The 24,958-nt window shown below is 35.7% G+C and overlaps 1 protein-coding gene across 1 annotated transcript in view; it reads left to right on the forward strand.

The window, feature by feature from the left end:
• Positions 1-24,958, forward strand: part of GPC5 (glypican 5) — a 1,580,781-nt gene that overhangs the window by 904,760 nt on the left and 651,063 nt on the right. The window lies entirely within an intron of this gene.

Genomic DNA, 24,958 nt, shown 5'->3' on the forward strand with positions numbered 1-24,958 from the left:
AAAAGTTTGGGGGACTAGAAATCTGTGTGTCACAAGTGATTTATTGAAGACATGGACTTACCATGGGAAGGATGATAGAAGTTAATCACAGAGAAAGAATGGAGAGAAATGGGTGCACTTGGAGGCGGAGGTTTCAACAAAATTGAGATACAATGTTTTGTTTAAAAATCTTGGAAAATAAACTTTATTATCAAATTGGACAATGACAGTCTCAGTTTTCAGAGCTGAAACTTTTCACAGTAATGGTATTTCAGGGAATAGAAAAGGGGAGTATATTGAAAGGCATTTTGAGTAAAAACAATGACTATAGCTCCTTTTTGGGACATGGTTTGAAAATAGTGCATTCGGTTTTTCCGAGTGTCTCTGACTACAGCAATTTTACTGAAAAGTGTTGAAATGTGTCATTTTACATTCTGGGGAAAAGAAATTACAAGTGAGTTTTGAAGTTGTCATCTGTCTCTGGAACCAGCATCTATTTCTTTGAAGTTGCTGCACTGTGTTGATCTAAAGGTAGAGAAGTATTAATCACATTAGGGAAAAAATTAAGGAAGCCGTTTGAGTTTCAGCATAGAATTTTCTGCCACATATCTACCAGGTTCTGAAGAAACAATTTCCTCTTGGCAACTAAATAGTTTCTGAACTCAAATGCTCTAACAACACAGGCTATTATAGCCAAGGAAAGAGTAGAAAAATCAGAAGTCTGCTCAGCTCGTGAAGACTTTCTGTCAGCACTTGATATTCTGTCCAGTTTCCCTCGAGACAGCATCTAATTGATTTTTAAGTGACCGCAGTATCAGCCTGTACCTCACCTTGCAAACCATTTCTAACATGTTTGTCTCTCTCTGAATGGACATGCTCAGAATTAGACTCCCAATTTATCAGACTTGGGTTTTACTGTTTTGTTTTTTCCCAGCTTTTTAATAGCCCTTTCCTAATGGCTATAGCACGATTTCATTGATTTTTTTTTTCCTAATAAACTTCCTCAATTTTTAAGGTACTCTTAGAAAACATTTTCACGTTTAAAATAAACTTCATGGTATAGAAAAAGTCATCCCAAATCTGTATCTGGTCCCACTTAAACTGCTATTGATCCCTTTTAGGGATATATCAAACTAGATTGAAAATTCATTAGGACTTGTGCTTCATAGCTATGAGATGAACCATGTGGCATGCACAAAAAGATTAAGCACATGACCATAAGCCCTAAGGCTACAGCAAGTACCCCAAACAATGTGCATATATTAAGCTCACAAGGTGTGATACTTACATGAGGGGGATCTCTGAGTAAATACTATAGAATACCTTGAGAGGTTGGTACAGGAAGTAAAGGTGTATTTAGAGAAAAACATGAGATTTTTCAGACCCATAACTTGAACTAAACTGTTGTCAACAGAAATGGGCAAAAGTTAATGGATCTAAGACATACCTTAGAAGCTGATGGCAGAGAATGAATAGAATGGGGACAGCCGGGGAGGGTTAGAGGCATCAGTGTTGAATTCACGTTTTTAGTTTGGCTAGTTTCATGGATGGCATTCACCCCTGAGTTGTGGTAACGTCTGGTAGATTGCTGTGATAGGAAAAGATGAGTTATAGATTTCGACTAAGGTAAATCTTAGTTACCTCAGTCATCTTAGAGTAGAATGTAAGATTCAGGAGTGTAGAGTTAATGGATGTCAGGATTGCAGGTATAAATTGGACAACCTGTAGTTTTCTTTTTTTTTTTTGTGGGATCTTTGTCAGGTTTTGGTATTAGGGTGATGGTGGCCTCATAGAATGAGTTTGGAAGTTTACCTTCCTCTGCAATTTTCTGGAAGAGTTTGAGCAGGATAGGTGTTAGCTCTTCTCTAAATTTTTGGTAGAATTCAGCTGTGAAGCCGTCTGGACCGGGGCTTTTGTTTGCTGGAAGATTTTTGATTACAGTTTCAATTTCCATGCTTGTGATGGGTCTGTTAAGATTTTCTATTTCTTCCTGGTCCAGTTTTGGAAAGTTGTACTTTTCTAAGAATTTGTCCATTTCTTCCACGTTGTCCATTTTATTGGCATATAATTGTTGATAGTAGTCTCTTATGATCCTTTGTATTTCTGTGTTGTCTGTTGTGATCTCTCCATTTTCGTTTCTAATTTTGTTGATTTGATTTTTCTCCCTTTGTTTCTTGATGAGTCTGGCTAATGGTTTGTCAATTTTATTTATCCTTTCAAAGAACCAGCTTTTGGTTTTGTTGATTTTTGCTATGGTCTCTTTTGTTTCTTTTGCATTTATTTCTGCTCTAATTTTTAAGATTTCTTTCCTTCTACTAACCCTGGGGTTCTTCATTTCTTCCTTTTCTAGTTGCTTTAGGTGTAGAGTTAGGTTATTTATTTGACTTTTTTCTTGTTTCTTGAGGTGTGCCTGTATTGCTATGAACTTTCCCCTTAGGACTGCTTTTACCGTGTCCCACAGGTTTTGGGTTGTTGTGTTTTCATTTTCATTCGTTTCTATGCAAATTTTGATTTCGTTTTTGATTTCTTCTGTGATTTGTTGGTTATTCAGCAGCGTGTTGTTCAGCCTCCATATGTTGGAATTTTTAATAGTTTTTCTCCTGTAATTGAGATCTAATCTTACTGCATTGTGGTCAGAAAAAATGCTTGGAATGATTTCTATTTTTTTGAATTTACCAACGAGTTGCCAGTCCAGGTTCGATGCACGATGCTGGATGCTTGGGGCTGGTGCACTGGGACGGCCCAGAGGGATGGTATGGGGAGGGAGGAGGGAGGCGGGTTCGGGATGGGGAACACATGTATACCTGTGGTGGATTTATTTTGATATTTGGCAAAACTAATACAATTATGTAAAGTTTAAAAATAAAATAAAATTGGAAGAATAAAAAAAAAAAAAAAAATAAAGGCCAGAATTGGCAAAAAAAAAAAAAAATAAAATAAACTTTACAATATTGTATTAGTTTTGCCCTTATGACTATTTGACAGTGGTGGGCTATCAAAAAACATTGCCATATTATTTTTTCCTAATAAATGTATCTTTGGCATTGCCTTCCTGATAATAAAAAAAAAAATAAATAAATAAATTGGACAACCTATAGTTTTAAAAGCCTTGAGAGTAGATTTGTATGCTTAATAAAAAATAGAATACCCAGGATCTGACTTTTTTGGCGCCTAAAATTTAGGATAGGCCAATGAGAAGAATCATCAAAGAAAACAGAAAATTGTGAGAGGGATAAGAAGACCCCTGAATTACAGAGTAAAAAAAATTTTTTTTTCAAAAAGAATGGTCAAGTTAATTGTGTAGAATGAAGCACAGAGGGTCAAGGAAAGTTAAGATAGAAGAATGCACTTTGAGTCTGCCAGTTTGTCAGGCAGATGGGAGTTTTTCATAGTTACCAACATTCCTAAGAGCTGACGGTTAATGTTTATTTGAACTTCAAGACCTATTGTTACTTTAACCTCACTGTCACTCGTTATTGACCAAAAGGTTCGCAAAATGATTTATATAGATGTTCATTCAAAGTATTCAGAGTTCTTCTCAGTACCCCAATATTGATTTTGGTTTGAATCAGCCTATCAGAAAATAAGATTGAAGTCATTTTGATTTTCAAAATAGTGAATTTTGCTTAACTGCATTTTGCTTGAACATTTGTCCCCAATTAGGAAATATGTGGAGAAACAGCTCCATGAAATGTCTTAAATGTTACCCAATTATCAGTTAACATAGACTAGTTATTTGGTATTTAAATAAAATGGACTAGCGTCCATATTCCACAGTCTGTGAAAACTCCATGCATTTCCTAAGATTTCAACAAATTCCTGGCAATTTACAATTTTATTGTTCGTCTGGTTCCAGGATCATCCTGCCCAAAATGTCAATAGCATTGAGGTTGAGAAACCTTCCCCTAGAGAGAGTGACCTTGTTCACTTTCCATCTACACAACTGGCTAAAGAGCTCTAAAGTATTAATATTTTGTTCTGTATGACATCACTAATAAGTGACTGTTGAATTTATTCATTAGGATAATTTGTCTGCTCATGTCAGTGGGAGATTGTCTAAATATGTGGTGATCAGAGGGAAAATGTTGGTCGCTTGTCCTTGTCTGTTCCTTGTTAGGAAGTCATGTGTAAAGATGAGGTCGTGTCATTTGCCTGTGAGCCACATCCCTAATCTTGACCAACCATCTTGTCAATGTTATTGCCACAGTGGAGACTTGGAGGGAGGTGGAAGAACTCACCATAATTTCCTAATCCTTCCTGGAAAAGCTGGTATTAGAAGGTCAGCATTCAAATGTGAAAGCAATCTGCTTAACTTACAATCCAGAGGTGAATTTAGAGTATAGCGGTCAGTCTTCGAATTCTGGTCTCTGACTATGAAAACGTGTTTTATTTTTAAACATATCATTTTTTTCTGTTTTTTTTTTTTTATGGTTAGACAGTGTAATATTTTCTGACTTTTTAGCACTGGTTTTCAGCATTGATTTTTAAATTCATCTTAATTATAAGTGATTCTGTACACTAATTCTAATCTTTTCATTAACCACTTGGAGATTTTTGAAGTGTGGTAAAATCCACTCAGTGATGATGATGTGACGTGAAAATTTCTTTCAGTTTGTTTTTGCCATGCTGGATCATGCTTCTCCCACAAGGATGATGGTTGCTTTGTATGGGGTTATTAAAGACCAGCATATTCTCAAATATTGTGTGTGACATCATATAAAATTAGTTACTGTACAATATATTATCTAAGTCATATATTGTGACTCAATTTTGCTTTATCATAAATCTAATAATTCTGAAAAGAAAGCAAAGATCACTGTTTTCCAGAGCTGCTGTTAATTAACACATTGAGTATATTCAGCACATATGTGTATGTCTATAAAACCTATTTGTTACTTCTGAGAATCCCATGAAGAAGGTATTTGATGGCTATTATGAAGAAATTAAGACTTAGAGCAAGCAAATATAAATATTTGAGTAGTTACTTAATAATTGAACTATGACTCACATTACCATATACAACAAATAGGGAAAAGGAGTACATCAAGGCTGTATATTGTCACCCTGCTTATTTAACTTACATGCAGAGTACATCATGAGAAAGGCTGGGCTGGATGAAGCCCAAGCTGGAATCAAGATTGCTGGGAGAAATATCAATAACCTCAGATATGCAGATGACACCACCCTTATGGCAGAAAGTGAAGAGGAACTAAAAAGTCTCTTGATGAAAGTGAAAGAAGAGAGTGAAAAACTTGGCTTAAATCTCAGCATTCAGAAAACTAAGATCATGGCATCCGGTCCCATCGCTTCATGGGAAATAGATGGGCAAACAGTGGAAACAGTGTCAGACTTTAGTTTTTTTGGGCTCCAAAATCACTGCAGATGGTGATTGCAGCCATGAAATTAAAAGATGCTTACTCCTTGGAAGGAAAGTTATTACCAACGTAGATAGCATATTCAAAAGCAGAGACATTACTTTGCCAACAAAGGTCTGTCTAGGCTATGGTTTTTCCAATAGTCATGTATGGATGTGAGAGTTGGACTGTGAAGAATTGATGCTTTTGAAGTGTGGTGTTGGAGAAGACTCTTGAGAGTCCTTTGGATGACAGGGACAACAGAGGATGAGATGGCTGGATGGCATCACCGACTCGATGAACATGAGTTTGAGTAAACTCCAGGAGTTGGTGATGGACAGGGAGGCCTGGCATGCTGCGGTTCATGGGGTTGCAAAGAGTCGGACACGACTGAGCAACTGAACTGAACATATAATTGCTCTGTAATACTATTTAAATTGTTCATATTCTTAGATACTTTAGCCAAGTATAAATCATATTTTAATAGAAAATAGAATACTTCAGTAGTATTTAAAACAGTCTATGAAATGTTATTCACTTCAATATATATTGTATTTCATTTCAAGCTGCCTGATCCAGCCTTTCACCACTAAGAACTATGACAGAATTCTTAATGTTTAAAGTTTGGTGAGAAGGCTAAATTCTGGTAGATATAATGCTTGCTCTAAACTAGTGTTACAGAGGCAAGTACAAAAAGGTGTGAGTAATGGAAGGGTACCTGTGTTTAGTATCTCTCAATCCACAATCAAAGACTTGCTTCTTAAATTATTTCTGTGTTTCCTCTTGTGTATTAATACCCTGCTTGGTCCCTATGAGCAGAAGTCAGAGCTGGCTCAGAATTTTGTGTGTTCATACTGATAGTTTTGTTACTTTTTCTATAGATTACTAGCAAGGGGTTGGGCAGATGGAGCCTGTCTGTATACATAGTACCAGAACATGAAAAAAAAAAATTCAGGAGGATATAGTGATAGGACAAATGCAGTGTTTTAGGATATTTAAGGTCGTGACAGAATGTGAAATGACTGTATGTAGAAAGTACAGAGCAAAGCAAGCAATTCAGCATGAATTGCTGAACTGAACTGAATGAAAGCAACCATGGTGGTGATTTTAATTCTGTTTTGTCAACATCTTATTCAACTTGAACAAATTATCTAAGAGCTATAGAAATTACATTTATAGTAGAAACTTTGCATAGTAGAAATGTTATCCATTTATCTCCCTTAGGTTCTAGTACAATAACTCTCCTAGCAGGGGTAACACATGATAAATATGGTTTGGTTAACAAAATCATATTTTATATAATTGCATACTTTAAACAAAACAGCGATCCCTAATTTACAAATATGTAGTAATAAAGATCAATGGCTAGCTAATTCTTCATCTATATGAATATATCTTTCTTCTGGCAAACGATAATCAGATTATAAATTACAGAATAACCTCAAGCACTTAATTTACAGGAATTTACTGATATGCTCAGCCAATGAAATTTGGAGAGAAAACAATTTAACATGTGTGTAATGTGTGTTTGCAGCAGATGTACAGCGTTTTATGTGTACACCTGTGTACCCATGTTCATAGATTTGGTTTTAGGCAGAGTTTCATTCATAATACAGGTGAATACCATATGCCCATTTTCACATTAGCCTTCAAATAAATGAAGATAAGTTTGAAAGAAATTCCCACTAATGAAACTTAAAATGGTGCTCACAGCTGACAGTAATATTTAAAGCCCTCAAGAGGACAATGGTCTTCACACCATGTGTCTTGGGCAGACTTCCTGAATACTTCACCTTCTGTGTCCATAGAGGTGGTCATTAAAAGATGCTGGCAGAGCACCACTCCTCCATGGTATAGGCAATGCTATGGAGACGTTCATCAAAAGAGCTCGGGTGACTCGCACTGCTGGTTTCTCCACTTTAGCATTATCACTTTTGATACATGAAAACAACCACAACTTACCATTGTTTGCCAAAAAAAAAACTATTGATGAAATATGTAAAATCTATTCAAGGAATGCATGTACAAATGAGTTTTGAATGATTGACATAATTGGATATTCAGACTTTTCTAGATTCTGCTACATGAGGATGGAATGTAAAGTAGTAAAATATAAAGCCTGAGTTGCTTTATGATGGCATATGGCAGGTCATTTTCATTTTTTGAAAAAAAATTGTTTATACAGCATGTATGAAAATTAAATAAATCTGTTCCCCAAAATGGTCTTCAGATTAGAATTCCAAATTAAAATAATTAAATCCATAAAATATGGTAATAGTTTAAAATATAAAAATCTATATTTAGGATTTTACTTTGTCCTTTACTTTCTTTGCGATTCTTGTGCTATGTGCTTAACTATTTTGATTATGCCATGAAACATCGGTTAAACTACAATCTCTCCTAAAAGCTCCAGCAAATAAAAGTGAAGCTGAAAGGCAGTTAAAGTGGTATTGATGAAACGACGATGACTCGAGCAATAGGCTGGACATACAGGAAGTGGTGTATCTAATAGCAGAGCGTCTGAAATGGAACTCTCAGAGGTCAGGAAATTTCTGGGGATGGTGCTATCAGTGTGGTAGGCCAGCGTTTGTGATTGGGAAAATAATGTTGATCTTGGAGGGAGAACAGTGAGCAGTCCTGAATAGAGATCTTAGTTTCCTGCCCAGGGATGTAACCTGGATGAAAGCCAAGAGTCCTAGACCAGCAGGGACTAGAGGCTAAAAGCAAAGTGGCCCTGGCCCTTGCTGCTCTTTGAAAGCAAGAATGTTTCAAGGAGGCAAAAACTGTAAAAACAGGCACACGGTTTATTATTAGAGGCACAGCACAAGGTATGGGAGCACACACAGGAAACAGTTTATCAACTCAGAAGCAGGGCAGAGATACACACCCAGAGAAGAGTGTAAGCATCCTGAGTGAGGAGGAGCGCAGTATAGAGGTGACGTAAATCGTTTATATAGGACAGTCTTTCCAGGTGTTCCTTTACCCTTGGCCAATCACCGTGCTTCTTTCTTCACACCTGGCTAGTCCATGGATCCTCCCCAAGAGGCATTTGCAACTTTTTGCTACGATGAATCCCACCACAGTGGCCTATGCATGCATGGCCACACTTATTATGGGATGGGGCCCTCTCCCTTCTTGACACTCAAGAAGCCTTCCTGTGCATGTGCAGACAGTAAAGCCTTCCTTGACCTCAAGAGTGGGCACCTTATCTCTCTGTTTTAGCTAAGTTCAGCTTTTACCCCTAGATTTGTCCTTGGAGTGTCTGGGTGAGAACAAAGCTTGAATTTTACTCCATTTGACAAATACCAGGTGTCTGGCCCTGAGGCCCACTGTCTCCTACCTCAGTGTGACAGAGGTGGCTTGTATTTGCTTCCATGCTTGTGTTCAGGGCATTCTTTCTGACTCAGTTTCCCTTTTGCTTTTCTACCTGCATAGTTCTTACCCTTCAAAATGCAGCTAAAGTTTTCCTCTCTTCCTAATGCCAACACAGGTTCACTCTACCATTGCCAGTATAGCTAGTCTCCAAATACCTATCATAGCACTCATGGTGGGTTATACGGGTTTATATCCATCTCTCCTGAAGAACAGTGAGTAACTTTATATACACAATGATGTCATATCTAAGAATCCAATAAGTATCTGATGCTGTGCTTGTCTTCTTAGATTCTGGTGTATAAGGCATTTTTAAAGTAGAAAATATAATATTCATATTGATATATTGTAAATATTAGGATACTTAGACTACTGATTTGATGAATTCACTAGAAAACCTATAAATTCAAATAGGATTAAGATGCTTATAATGTATAGATCAAGTTCATGAATATTTAATACAATTTTTTTTAACTTGGAATATATTTCATCGATGACCAATGTAGTTAAAATTGTTTAAATGTTATATTAATTATGTCAGTGACCATGAACATGTAAATGGCAATTATGAAATCCAGGAAAAACATAAACATTCTTTGGAACTTTAACTTCTTCATTTATAAAATCAAACCAATAATCATATTTATTTCTCCAACAAGCAAATATCAGTAGTTCTTATTTATATATTCATATATAATTCATCAAAGAATATAATTAAAAAAGGAACAGAACAAAGCTAGAGTTGAATATCTTTGATTTTTGTCTTTTTCCATCAACTTAAAAAGTAATCAAAATGATTTTTCAATTCTCTATAGTGGCGTCTTTTTTTTTCCCCCCAAGTGAAATGGTCATTCTTATAAATCACAAGGAAAGACCATATAAAATAGAAATTTAGAAATGTACTGAATTTTTCAACTAGGATTAGTTTCATCTGCATCCAAAAGAAAACACCAAATAACAGAAGGGTAAAGAATAAAACTTCTCTCATATAAAACAAGTGGAAATTAAACAGTTGGGAACTATTATGGTGTCTCTTATTATGAGGGACCACAGTTGAATTTTTGTCATACTGTTCTTAATATATGACTAAATGTGCAGGTTCCAAGATTATTGCCAGAACTCCTGCAGGATATCCAACTCAGAAGCAGGGTGGAGATACACACCCAGAGAAGAATGTGGGCGTCCTGAGTGAGGAGGAGCTCAGTACAGAGGTGACATAAATCACTTCTGTAGAAGAGTCCTTATATAGGACATATCCACATTCCAAGTAGTGGGAAAGTGAATAAAAGGTCATTCCTTCTGGCACAGTTTTAAGTGGCCTTTGACCTCTGATGCTTCTACTTACATCTAATTGGCCCAAACAGTCACATGGCCAAACTTAGCTGTGTAAAGAGCTGGTCAGTATAACATCAGATAAAATCAACTTTGTATTGCCAAATAATAAAAGTTCATGGATAGCAAGTAGGAGTTGGTACCATTGAGTCCTGTTGTTAAGATAATTATCTTCTTTTCCACAGGAGAGCTTAGTTTGGCCTAGTTTGCAGGCATAGAGATTGCTTATCATGACAGATCATAAGTAAAATATAAGTCTGTTGAATCTTCAGAATGATACAAGAAATACTGAAATCAGCAGGTTAAACTTAGCAAAGAAAAGCAGTAGGGAAAAAGAACATAAGCAAAGTCGGAAGCAGCTGTTATTAATTTAATCATATCTAATTTCTATACCTTCGTATATGTGATTAGAAGTTTACTTATTTTAATCCAAGTTTTAAAATCAACTAGGATATTTAAGGAACTAAAATATTTGAGAGAAATAAGGAAGTAGAAGTAGCATTAAAAAAAAAATCAAAAGGTATGGAACAGCTGCATTTACTTTAAGAGCTTTCTCATAGACTGCTTGAATTGTCCTGTATGGCCCATGGTGTAGAATGAGAACCATTGGGTAGAAGTTATTCATTAATTCACTTTTATCACTTAATGAGCACCTGCTGTCTCAGACAGCATCTTGTGTCCTGTAAACGTAACTGAATAAATCAGACAGTGTCCCTGCACCCATAGAATTTACATTCTAGTGCATGTGGACATCAGGCAAGGAGAAGTATATACATTTCAGACACTACTATGAAGAAAACAATGTTGGCCAATGGGAGATAGCACCTCAAGCAGAGGTGAGCCACTGATACAGAGCATAAGTCTTCTGAGACACCGGACTCAGGGATTGAACCAGCTTGTGTCTTTATCTCTACAGCATTCTAACATTTTCCCAATTATCAGCATGTCTCTGCAGACCCTAGTCCCCATTGCCATCATCTGTCATAAGGGGTGAAGCTGTTAAAAAAAAGAAACAAAAAACCAAAATGTGAAGCAGATTGTATTCCTTTCCTCCTAACGTCCCAGTGATTCCATTTTGGAATTAGACTCTAAATGATTTAGCAGAGTCCCTGAAGTTGTTTGTAATGGATTTTGTCTCTATTCTTGGGCTATATGAACCTTTCTGTATGTAGAATACTCTAAACTCTTTCTTACTTCAGGATATTTGCATTTTCTGTTTCCTCAGCCTGGATTGCTTTCTTCCTAACCTGAGTTCTAAAAGGAATGAGGCTCAAGCCCCTGAAAGTTGGAGTAGAGGCAGGAAGAGTTATTGGGATTATTGGATGCACTGAGAGACAGTGATTTCAGATATCTTTTCTAGTCCACATCTTCAGAAACTCTTCTGTTGAGCAGTTCAGTCGAAGTTGTCATGTAGTCACTCTACACTATTCATTCTTTTATTAGTATACATCAGTAACTGAAATGATCTAGTATCTTCATATCTTTACTTGTTAGTATCTGTTTCCCTCTTCCATTACATTATAAATCTCTTAAGATGAGGGAAAAGAACTGACTTAGAAAAAACAATTTGCCTATTTCCTAGATACTGCTTGTACATGATAGGAACTCAAGAAATACTTTTGAATTAAGTGACTTTTCTTCTAGGTTTTCAGAATATAACTTAAGTATGTTTGGGTACTAGATACATAAGGTATATTTCTTCTCTTTTCAAATAATAGCTTGGGCTTTGGAAAATTAACTTTTAAAGCCCTACTAAAATATAAAGTTTATTTTCTTATTATATGTTTAATTTGACTTGTCTTAGTGGAATCTAAGCTTGCTGTGGTAGGAAATTTAATCTGCTGGGGTTAAAGGTATCTCCAGGGTCTGTGGATGCATGGGAGTTGATCAATTATTGAATGAATAAATTAGCCCATGAATATGCACACTTATGAATGTTATATACTGGAGTCCAGAGTTGTAAGAAAGACCCATAATATTTCCTAAAACTATATTTTTACATGCTTAAGAACAGATTGTATCTTCCATTAAGAAGGTAACCTGTTTTTTTTGTGAAGTATCTGCCTCCTTGATTTAATCTAAGACTTCTTGGTACCACTTTCTGGTGAAAATGGTTTTGCAATAAGAATTGATCATTCAACTGTGGAAGTGGTTCAGTTAATGAAGTAATTGCTTTATCAAAAAAAAAAAAAAAGTCTGTGACTCACTGTTGATGGCCTGAGGTCTGGGCAGAAGTTGCCATATTTGCTTCACACCTACCTTTCAATACTCACCACTTACAGTTTGATTTCCTTGATAGTATTATTTCTTCTTCTTTGGAGTAACTAATGGTGTGCAGGAGCTGGCTCTTACCAGTTGATAGGAGCCAACTATGCACACTTCTTCCCAAGTTTGCATTCAGTGACCTCAGGTTGGTAGCTTGAAATTAGGGTGGGAATAATTACACCATGATGATAGTCAAATGCTACAAATAAAAACAGCTTTTTTGGTCTCTTTACCAGCCCACCACGATATATTTCTGAGCAGATATCATGCTTTATGGCATCTGCTTTTACTGTTTTCTGGGACCATTCTTGGGGGGTGGCATGGAGCCTGGAAAAGACAATAGACTTTGGATCTCATCTCACTGCCTTTTTCCCACCGTGACCATGGGAACAAGGTAGCTTCTCTGAACCTCATTTTTAAATGCATTTTTGTTTAGAGAATAGAAATAAGTTACATATGCAATATTCTAGCACAGTTCCTGGCACATAAAAGACCCTGAAAGACAATATCTATTTCCTTTGAAATGGTGTGGTAGTGGGAGAGGCAGAGTAAAGACAGACTTGGATGGAGCCCCTCTGTAAGATTACAGCACAACGTAGCGTAACTGTGGCTTCTTCAGTGACCAGTAATAGCCTCAATTAGGTGTATTTATTCTGGCCCATCTTTAAATCATGTGTGATCTAAAGGAAGCTGGTTACCATCTATAGCACAGTGTTATCCAACAATGCAGAGAAAGGCTAAATGTAGTTAGAAACAAAGAACGTCAAACATCCTACTGTAATTATCTCAAGCTGAGTTTATGCAGTCAAAAGGTAAATTAACCTCTGCAGTGTGGTTATCTCCTTGAATGTTATGTCTTATCTGAAGAGATAATATAGCTGAGAACAGGAATTTTAGTAACTTGAAACATTAAACAAGCATTGATGTAGCACTCAAGTCTGGTAAAGTATTAATGCTATGGCTAGACTCTGAATATATGGCTTGTAGTTTGTTTGCCTTTTTTTTTTTTTTTAAATAGAAGAGGAATAAGACCTGTGCTTCTGAAGATAATTTTATTTGTGAAGCAAGAGATTGATATTTGAATACATTGTACAGTAGATATCTCTAGTTAATTGAAGGTAATTACATTATAAAAATGCAAATACATGTGAGAAAGAAGGTCCCTATATGTTGCAATGATATTTTTATTATATATCTACCAACATATTAAAAATGGATCTCACATCATTAATATAAAACTGTAAGATATATTCTTTCTGCTTTTTTACTTTTGATGCTGCAAAATGATAGACGCATTCTAGGTGTTAGAATGTAATGAAAAATTACATATATAGGCAAGTATTTAGATGTATAGGCATATATATATATATATGTATTTATATTTCCATTATTTCTTAAATATTCTACAAAAAGTTTCCTTCTGGATTATATTTCCTCTGCTAGTGGTTATTATAAAGTTGCACAAGGCACCTAAGCTGTTATTACAAGATAGAAAGTGGATTTGGAAATGTAGTTAATAGCAATGATCAGAAACTAAAGAAACATTGCTGGTAATACACTTACTGAGTTGATATTTCTAAAAAAGAAAAAAAATTACAAATGTCTTCTTTGAACCTAATTCTTTGAGTCAGTCAGGTTTCAGTGACCTCCTAAGAGCTGCAAGTGTGGATAGAACTGATTTCCTTTTGCAAAGGAATCTAAAATACATGATAGGCATACAAAATATACACATAGAAGCTAAAATAGAAGCATGATGTGATAAAGAGGAGGGTGTGAAAATGCTGTGGAAATTCAAAGAGCAAAGTGATTTCCTTTTAGCAGAAGTAATCGACAGTGATACTTTGAGCCTTTGAAGATGGGGAGTATCTTATCAACTTCTAAGAAAGGAAGATTTTCCCAGTACAGGAAAAAAAATGTGAGTAAAGCAAATGAACAGAGAAAATCAGGTACAATCATATTCATCTACTTAAACTGAGATGAAGGGAATAATGAGAATAACGAGAGATAAGTCTTGAGGGGCTGCTTAAAGTGTAGACTGTTGGAGACTGTGGAAATTATTAGTGGCAGTGAAAAGTCACTGTAGGGTTTGGAAGTTGGACAAAACATGAGAGCTCTAAGAAAGTTTATTTTATTGCTGATACACTGGAGTAAGTTAGGATGGTGGGAAATCTATTTATGGCTGTATGGCTGGAAATAATGGGACATAAAAATAGAAATAGGAGACATTAAAGATAGAGTGAAAGTAAACTGACTTCTAGTCATTCAGGTAAGAGAAGTCCTCTGTATTTAGTGAAGGCCAAATGCGCTGGGGTTAAGATACCATTCTGAATGACCAATGCAGCATGCTACAAAGCAGATTTCTTCCTGTGCAGTACAAGTAATGCAGAAGTGATGAGATTAAGTGAAAGGATATACATGAACTAGACTTGTCATTACACTGCTCTAAACAAATGAATAACCTTGTTATGGTTTTATTGAATTTCATAACATGGCTAGAAAAATGGCCATATTAACAGAATTTTACAAAAATTCAAAAGATTGGAGGGAATTAATACGCTTAATTTTAGAAAGGTCAAAATGAAGATATTGTAACATTTTGGTCCCAAGAGGCAATAGGATAGTGCAAGTAGTATTTATTAACAAATGGTTAATTATAAGGATGTTAACAGGATGTAAGGGAACTTCTAAAAATAATATATCAAAAGAACTCAGCAAGTAGCAGCCCAACTTATTGTACCCGAGGCTGAATGGATGAGGAGCGGAAGAGAGGAAGAGTCTTGCATTGCTAAATGGTCTTAAGAGTAGTCAAGGACCACAGCAGACCAATGAAACCTCACAGGGAAAGAACAAAGGGGAAAAACTAGATGCTACGCTTCTTTCTTCCTTTGGTATCCAACTGGGATTCCCCAGTGCAACTCTGATTGCAAGCCAAAGAAGCATGAGAACCAATGAAAGTAATCCATACATGTCAGCCTCCTAGGAGAGAGAGCAGGATGGAGGATAAAGCTGCACAAAGGAAGATACTCGACATAGATGCCAACCAGGAGACTGAATAAGTGTTAGTGTTAGTTGCTCAGTCGTGCCTGACTGTTTGCGAACTCATGGACTGCAGCCCTCCAGGCTCCTCTGTTCATGGGATTTTCCAGGCAAGGATACTAGAGTGGTTTGCTATTTCCTTCTCCAGGGGATCTTCCCAACCCAGGGATCAAACCCAGGTCTCCTGCACTGCAGGCAGGAGACTGAATAGATGGATAGAAGTTTGACACCTTAGACAGAATTTTTGAATTAGTAAGTACTGGTCGTACAGTTGAATAATCAGATATTCTCTAGTCAATACCCCAGGCATGCTCAAATAAATAGGAAACTTCTTTGAAGAACCTTTTGGGTAATGACAGGTATTCTGCATTTAATGAAGTTTGTATATATTCGTGTAAAGTCGTTTGAAACTGGTTCCTTACTCTTATTCATATGTCCAGAAACAGGAACAACTTGTGTGGACAAATGGGAATGAATTGATTTTTATAACTTTATACTCCAGAGTACCTCCTAAGGAAAAGAACATATTGGTAAAACAGCTGTGAAAGCAGGCAAAAAAAAAAAAAAAAACACACACACACACAAAAAACCTCTATACTTAATTAGAATGGGGAATAAAAGAGCTAAGCATACTCTGTCTGAACTTCAAACAAAAGAGTTGTGATTTTTAATTTAGAAGCCACAGTTAAGAATTGGTGAACTTGCACAGAAGAACACCTAAAAACATGTGAAGGCCTTCAGGTTCTAGATGGGAATAATGTTGGCTTCTACAGATTTATGCATCTAGACATATAATCTTAAAAATGTTATTTTAATGTCACATGTCCTTCAATATTCAAAATATAAACTTAAAAATTTTAATAAAGATATGTGAACTTAAAATATCATATCCAGGCCCCATCTTAAGGAATGAAAAACTGTTTCTTGGGCAGGTGTTTCCTTTTTTCAATTGCTACTAGTCTGGATTTCTTCATTAGCTCCCTTAATAGATTTTGGAATATTAGCATAGAGATCTATTTCAACAGTAACACAGCTGGGTCCCTTGGCTTCACGGCCTTTGGAACTCGCAAAATATTTGGCTTCTATCAATATTGTCATTTTTCTTCTCCATTTAGTATCTCTTTATGTTGTCTCTAGTTATATTCTAAGGATTTCTCACAGCCTTACTAACATAAAAAAAAAAGAGTACACAGTGTTTTAAGAGGGGATGATTCTATATAATTTTCTTTGCATACCCTTATGAAGTGTATATGTTAGCCGCTGGGTTGTGACCGACTCTTTGCTATTCCATGGACTGGGGCCTGCCAGGATCCTCTGTCCATGGGATTCTCCAGGCAAGAATACTGGAGTGAGTAGCTATTCCCTTCTCCAGGGGATCTTCCTAGCCCAGCTGCAGAACTTGGGTCTCCTATACTGCAGGCAGTTTCTTTACCATCTGAAGTTCCGGGGAAGCTTATATACATACCTTTATGGGATCCCTTCAAAACCATCTAGCATTAGAATCAATAGGATTCTGTATTCTGATTATTTGAAGCAGGTCAAACAGCATTGATGAAATGAATGTGTATTTTACTTTTTTAACGGGCCATCATTTCTTTACTTATAATTTTTATATATTCATGGAACAGGCTTAATTTATTTGTAGAAATTGTTGGCTTGAAATGTAGATAAACAGATATATAGCTACCATGGCACATGGTAGTCGCTCAAAGATGGTATATTGTCATATGTCCATACATGTATGTCTCATTCATTGCAAATAGAACATTATTACCTTGAATACTCAAAGTTTCTATCACACATACTCTTATGTAACAAGGAAGAAGAAAATGAAAAATCAGCTAGGTTAAGTTACATAGACAAATGCCCCTATCATTCCAGAACTTTTAAATCTGGAATATTGGCAGTGGTTATCTAGAGGCCTCAGTATTTGAGAGTCTCTGACACTTGCTACAGCTATGGGTGAATTTTAGTTCCACCATTTATTTAATAAGATTTTCTCATCGCTTTTACCCATAATTTTCAAGTGGTTTAACTCTGTGCTTTCAAAGTGTTGCATGTACCTAATTTTAATCTATTTGTCTATTGACAAAGAAGAGATTTACTATGAAAATATTTACCTTGCTCACTATGAATTCCTGCCAATTATAATCAATCCTCTAATTGATAATTCCTGGGACAAAATTATTCTATTACCTTCTGTTAAACATTATCTCTGTATTACTTTCCTTCATCATTTATAAAACATGGAATCAAATATGCCTTATTTGATCTTTTATTCTGTTTTACTGATTTTTCATTTAAAAATCATATGAATAAATAGTTGCTGAATATCTTTGGAAAAAAGTATAAACACACAGCAGTAAATTTGTTCAGCTGAGACAAGATATTTAACTTTAGATAAGTCTTTGAAAAGATTCAAAACAAAGTCAAAAAGAATTACCTGAAGTAGAAAAAATCTACTTTTCAAGGGAGTACCTGGTAATAACTTGAGTTGTATGAGCTAAATGAACCTGCCTTTTGATATTTAAGTAATTACCCAGAAGAAATAAAAGGTTTTATTTAAAATGTGTAATAATATGAAAAGTAATAAATTTTGGAATTTGCTTTATATCACCAATTTATTATAAAATTGCCTTACTAAGTTGATTCAAGCTGGAATCAAGATTGCTGGGAGAAATATCAGTAACCTCAGAAATGCAGATGACACCATCCTTATGGCAGAAAGTGAAAAACTAAAGAGCCTCTTGATGAAAGTGAAAGAGGATAGTGAAAAAATTGGCTTAAAACTCAACATTCAGGAAACTAAGATCATGGCATCTGGTCCCATCACTTCATGGGAAATAGATGGGGAAACAGTGTCAGACTTTATTTTCTTGGGCTCCAAAATCACTGCAGATGGTGACTGCAGCCATGAAATTAAAAGATGCTTGCTCCTTGGAAGAAAAGCTATAACCAACCTAGACAGCATATTAAAAAGCAGAGACATTAGTTTGCCAACAAAAGTCCGTCTAGTCAAAGCTATGGTTTTTCCAGTACTCCTGCATGGATGTTTTCATTTGGACTATAAAGAAAGCTGAGTGTCAAAGACTTGATGCATTTGAACTGTGGTGTTGGAGAAGACTCTTGAGAGTCTCTTGGACTGCAAGGAGATCCAACCAGTCAATCCTGAAAGAAATCAGTCCTGAATATCCATTGGAAGGACTGAAGCTGAAACTCCAATACATTGGCCCTGATGTGTAGTCTACTCATTGGAGAAGACCCTGATGCTGGGAAAGATTGAAGGCAGGAGGAGAAAGGGACGGCAGAGGATGAGATGGCGGATGGTATCACTGACTTGATGGACATGAGTTTGAGTAAGCTCCGGGAGTTAGTGATGGACAGGGAAGCTTTGTGTGCTGCAGTCCATGGGGTCACAAAGAGTTGGACACAACTGAATGACTGAACTGAACTGAAGTCATGAGTTGCTTATCATATCTTTGTTGAAAAATATAGAAGAAATTATAGCTCATAAAGGAAAAATCCATCTAGTCAAGGCTATGGTTTTTCCAGTGGTCACATATGGATGTGAGATTTGGACTGTGAGGAAAGCTGAGCGCCGAAGAATTGATGCTTTTGAACTGTGGTGTTGGAGAAGACTCTTGAGAGTCCCTTGGACTGCAAGGGGATCCAACCAGTCCATTCTAAAGGAGATCAGTCCTGGGTGTTCATTGGAAGGACTGATGCTCAGGCTGAAACTCCAATACTTTGGCCACCTCATGCGAAGAGTTGACTCATTGGAAAAGACTTTGATGCTGGGAGGGATTGGGGGCAGGAGGAGAAAAGGACGACAGAGGATGAGATGGCTGGATGGCATCATCGACTCGATGGACATGAGTTTGAGTGAACTCCGGGAGTTGGTGATGGACAGGGAGGCCTGGCGTGCTGCGGATTCATGGGGTTGCAAACATTCGGACACGACTGAGCGACTGAACTGAACTGAAAGGAAAAATAATAGGAAATAGTTACTTTCTGGTACCTAAAGGCCTAGGCTTCATTTCATCATAACTTTTTCGTCATAACATAAAATAATTTTTTCATCATAAGATAAAAGTTTCATTTATAGGGAGATTTCCAGGGCAACCATTAAGGTACAGGACTTTGTCCTGTAACGGTCTCAAAAGCAATGCTAATTCTTGTGTTTTAAGTCAGATCTCCCATTTTCTTTCTAACCTGTGCAGAATTGTATCCTAAAACTTCAACCAAGATCTAGCCCCTCAGTCAACAAGGATATATCACAACTACAATATAATTACTATAATTATTATTATTTGGGAGTAGCCTTTGAGACTTGACTTAACATCGATCCATTCCAACAATTGCCCCTATTAAAGTGTGTATAATTGTTTTCTGATCAGTGCATTGATGTCAATGAAGGAGAATCTGAAGCCTTTTTCATTTATAGCTGGGGAAAATGTAAGACATATTTAGGACTTATTTTCATAAAACAGTTCTAAATATATTGGATTGAGAAGTAGAATTAATTTCTTGAAAGTAAATGTAATTAATACCAGACTCAATCTTAAACCTTGTTAAGGATTTTTGGTAACCTCTAAATCTTCGTAAACAGACTTCACACAAAATCAACTCTGTGATACCCTTGTGACTGAGATTCTGGGGTGTTTTGCCAGTGAAATTGGTGAAAGTTTAAGAGTTTTGTGAGAGAGTATGGTTTGCATTTTCACATACCAATCAAAGGGGTATAAATTTGCAATCCTGTTTAAGATAATTTTAACAGTATGTGCTCAGCAAAGATGTTTACAGAAAACAATTTGGGTATATAGGACATGTGACATTTCTATCTAAATTTGAATTCAATTTGCTTTCAAGCTCCCATTCTGATGTTGGTAGGGACCATTTATAATTGTCAGTTCAGGTCCTCGCATTTACTTCAGGTTTATAAGTTGTTTGCCTTAGAGTAAGCATTTAATCACAATCAGTTTTTCTCCCTTCTCCTTTCTTTTCTATTTTCGTTTCTGGGTTGCCTCTAAAGGCAAGCTGAAGTTTCATGTAATATTTTGAACAAATAAGATGAAAGGAGTGTAAGAGGCTTAATTTTTGCCTCCAATGTTCATTTGAAATGTATTTTGTGGAGGAAGACAGTATTATTTTCTACTTATTGTAGGATAATAAAACTCCTTCAGTGAAGTTAAGTGGAAAATAGACTCAGTCCGGTACTTAGAATAGTCTGCCTTGTTTTTTTCTTTTTCTTTTAATCTCTTCCTTCTCTTCTTAATTCTTTGACTTGAGTTTCTAATTTTACTAACCACTGATACCTGAAAATCAAAGCAAGGAAGAGACAGAGATACCAGTGACTGAATGTTCTTACCTGGATTCTCCTAAAATGACTGGACCTTGCAGGTTCTTAGCGCTTGAGTTTTTCCTCTAAAATGGAATTGGTGGCATCAATAGATTTTTCAGTGTTGGTTTCCTGCCTTGGTTTGGGCAAAGCACTTCCTCAGTGGCTGGTGATTCACTGCTTCTACAGCTCTGCTTCAGAAATGGACCCTTGCTCAGGTCACATCGCCCCCCTCAGTGATCCATTTGGGAAGGTTCTGATGGAATTCTTATGCTCACTTTCACTTGTGGGGTCCCCATCTTTCAGATGGTAGACTCTCATGCCATTTATGACTCTGGCAAACAAGTTAAATCCACTGCAACAGCAGTTGCCTTCTGTGATGCAGCTGGAGCACCTAACTACCTTGTTCCTCTCCTTCTAGATTTCCAAACAGAAATCAATTTTCTCTACCCACTAAGGCTAGAATTCATGACAAGATTTTTTTGGAATACCCAGTTAAGTCTAGCTGAAATTATTAACGGAAGTAATAGCTAGCTTTTGGCTAGTCCTGTATCTTGGTGGTTAGGAGGGCGCTAGAAACATAGCATAACATATAACATCACTGACTCAATGCATATGAGTTTGAGCAAACTCCAGAGATAGTGAAGGACAGGGAAATACGGTGTGCTGCAGTTGATGGGGTCACACAGTTGGACACAGTTGAATAACAGCAACAAAAGCATAACATCTCTCACAGAAACTCTCTTCAGAGACTCTTGCAAATCTCCAAATATTCAACGTGGATGAGTTTCTAAATTACTTCTAAGCCCTTCCTTGGAAACTGTGTGATGTGGCTTAAGAAACCAAGATTTAGTTCCATTTTTTTTTTCCCCATCTGTTTATACCATTCTTATGTTTTCTTGGTAGAAAATCTATTATATCCATCTTCATTCCTATCTTATTACTTGATTTAATTAACATGAAACTTCAAAACCAACTTTCTTGAGATTAAATATCTTTAAGCAAAGAACATCTATATTTATTTGAGTTAAAATCTATACATTTAATCCTTAGGACCTTAAATTTCAGTTGTCAAAGTAGTTGAAATAAAAATTACTAAATATTCTGTCAATTTTCCAAAACTTATCTCAATTCTTATGTAATATCATTTGTGTAACAAATTATCAAAATATTATAGCAATGTGATAAACGCCTTCATATTTAAAATTTAAAGGTAAATGATTTATGAAAATGATAATTCTATGATTCATTATAAAATAGGCAAGTGACTAATGACTTCTGGTTATCTTTTTGTAAATGAAATTGTTTTACTTGTTTAGTGTTCTATTTTCTAATTTTGTTAATATAATATTATATAAATTAGAATGGAAAGATTGCATGGTTCTAAATCACTTTTCAGTCAGTGTCTCACATACTTCATAGGAAATTGAAAGTTTACTAAATGCTTTAGAGGTCAACTCTGCAAAAAAAAAAAAAAATTCCTACATTTTAGTAAGGAATTTAGTATTGTGTGGGAAATATTGACATTGGTTAATCATTGGTAAGATAAATGGGTCATCATCTCTAAGCATATGAAAAATATATTTTCACCTAAATGGGACAAAAATAAATCTCTGCAGATTATACATTATTCATCTAAATGAGAATGATGCAAAACTGATTCCTGCTAGCTTTAAAGAATTTATTAAGAGATAATGTTTAATTACCACTAATTATATTAGCAGAATGATGTACTGGTCAATGGAAAAACTTCACTACTTTCACATTAAAAAGACTTTAATTCATGACGTTAAACATTTGATAACATAGTACTCTATATAAATATTGAAAAAGGCTTGTTAAATATTAGTGAAGGTTTGGACAATGAAAAGAAGTTGATATTTATCTTTTACCCCTTTTTAGAACTTTATGCCCCAGAAGTAATAGAAATGACTTATCAGATAAAGAGGTAAAATTCCCCAGTCCTCCTCAGAAATCATATGCTCTTTTTTTTTAATTTTATTTTATTTTTAAACTTTACATAATTGTATTAGTTTTGCCAAATATCAAAATGAATCCGCCACAGGTATACATGTGTTCCCCATCCTGAACCCACCTCCCTCCTCCCTCCCCATACCATCCCTCTGGGTCATCCCAGTGCTCTAGCCCCAAGCATTTTTGAAAAACAAAACTTGGGTATTAATTTGATTTAGCAAGTAAAAGAAAATTATTTGAACTTAAGACTATGTCCTGTGCCTTTGCATTAGTGAATATGCATTTCTAATATGTATCAAATCATTGTGCAGAAAGATGCTTCGGAACTTAGCACACCCACAGTTTTATAAGACTAAATGGTTTCCAGAGGAAAAACTTCAAGCTTTTCTAATCCTGCATTTTTGAGTGTATAAATTGCTCAAATGTTGGCTTCTTTCTGAAGCTATTTAACTTACTGTTTTAGTAAATTTTTGTAAAAGAGCAAAAGGGAACTTTATACAACTTAGTGAAAGTATAAAACTACCAATTCCAAATGATTAGGAAATGTGAAAAACTATGAAAAGTAATTTTAAATGAATGGATGATATAAATCAATGATTGCTAATAAGTGAATGAATAAACCATAAGAGAATTTATGGAATTTTGAGAAATGATTATAATACTTTATAATATTTTCTGTATTTCTACTTGATTTCTTAAATTTAAAAAAGTTTTATTTCCTCCCAAATTGGGAAATGGGTTCCTTATTACTTCAACTGGAAGTTTTCTTTCTATGGTTGCTTTCTATATGTCTCCTTTTAATCAAAATAGAAAATGTAATTAGAAAACTTAGTCATTGGTGAAAGAAGATGAAAAGAGTATGGCAGTCAAAGCAGTACTTGTGTCACCCTTTTTATAGGATACAGTCAAGTCAGTGATTCAGTTGGGGAATTTGGAAGAGGAAAACAGCAATTAAATGGAAAATCCCTCTAGTCAATCAAATGCAATTGTGAACACACTTGAAAAGGAAAACAGCATATGATCAAATATTACATAAAATGTAAGATACAATATATCTAATAAAAATACCTATTGAGGCTTTACAATATGCCTAGTATTTATAGTCACGTATTTCCTTTCCTAAACTTATAGCTTTAACACGATAAGCATAACAAGTAGTAAGCAAAGAAATGCTTGCTTATGTTTGAGGGGAGGAGAAGCAGAACTTCCCTGCCGTTTTTTTCTGTAGCTTCTTGTGCTGTCATGGAGCTTGGAGCTGCTTTATAACATTTGATTTATATTTGGTTTCTAGTGTTTCACAAGTGCATAACAACTAGAACTGAAGCCAGAATCTTATTAGTGGAGATGCTCTGCAGTGAAATGTCAACACGGGGCATTTGTGTTTTACTTTTATTGCTTTAATAGATAGTCCATTTTGTGACAGCATGATCTATTTGAATAATGTGACATTTGGGGGAAGTTTTAAAATTGATTTTTATTCAATTGATATTAATTTTGGGTTAAGACCTGATGTAATAAAGAAAATAGAGATGTCATTCTCCATCTGTCTTTTAGAGGGAAGGAGTTTGGGCCAGGAGGCCAACAAGTTGGAAAGGCGCTTCATATTAGCATTAATGCCATGTGTTCTACCCCATCTGTTTTTCAGAGCATACTTAAAATGTTCATTTGAGGGGAATGACTGGCAGATAACAATCAGATAGAGCTTAGGCAGTAGCAAGTCATAGACAGACAAAAACATCTTAGTGGGAAGATGATAGAGTCCATTACCTTATAGATGATCATAATGGGTATTTTATTCAAACATGCTTTATATGGTATACAGCCTCAAGTTAATGGAATAAGGTGAATATACTTCTTCCAAAGCCTTAAGGAAAAAAAATGGGCCAAATGAAAGATAATTAGATCCTCATATCACTTTTTCATCATTACTCTCAACATTCTCTCATTGCTTCATTAGTGTATCCTGAGTATACCGAACCCTGAATAAAGCTATTGGCTTGTCCTGGAATTCCTGCCCTACCATTGTCATGCTTTCCCCAGCTACCAGTGGGGTCCCAGTCTCTTTCTTATATCCTAGCATGAAGATGCAATGCCTTAGTTTCCATTTTGTATTTCACAGTAGCCACTTTAACTTAATATGAAGGAGTGTAAGGTCTCTCTCCATTATACAGAAAATAAGAGAATTAGAAATGTAAAACAGAATACAAGGAAACAAACTTACAATGTAGGCCTTGTGAGATAAGTTATCACTTGGATATTGTTAAAAAATACTTTCACACTAATATAGAAATACAGGCTCTTTGTATCA

This window comes from Bos indicus x Bos taurus, chromosome 12, assembly GCF_003369695.1.
Source record: "Bos indicus x Bos taurus breed Angus x Brahman F1 hybrid chromosome 12, Bos_hybrid_MaternalHap_v2.0, whole genome shotgun sequence".
Lineage (NCBI taxonomy): Eukaryota > Metazoa > Chordata > Mammalia > Artiodactyla > Bovidae > Bos > Bos indicus x Bos taurus.